This window comes from Merops nubicus, unplaced genomic scaffold, assembly GCF_000691845.1.
Source record: "Merops nubicus isolate BGI_N331 unplaced genomic scaffold, ASM69184v1 scaffold22647, whole genome shotgun sequence".
NCBI lineage: Eukaryota > Metazoa > Chordata > Aves > Coraciiformes > Meropidae > Merops > Merops nubicus.
Window position 1 is genome coordinate 1 of NW_008618618.1, and position 319 is coordinate 319.

The following is a 319-nucleotide window of genomic DNA, read 5'->3' on the forward strand; positions in this document are numbered from 1 at the left end:
CACCGCCCGAGCCTGGCGGGCGGGCAGGGTCGGAACTGGGGGCCGCACCTCTCAGCAGAACTGGGGAAAATACCGGACAAGGGGCCGGTGAAACGGCTAGTGAAAAATAACCAGAACTTGAGGGAAAGGAGGCCTGCATGTAGCTCGTTGCAGAGTCAGAAAGTTCCAATAACAGAGGACTTACTTTAAGGAGGAGGGGGACAAACAGGGTGACATCTGAGCTGCTGTGTGGTTCCTGGTGAACTCCGGGGAGTAGAGGCTCAGCGGCGGCAGAGGGCACAGCGGCTCCCCGCGCCCCAACCCGGGGGGGCGGGGCCCC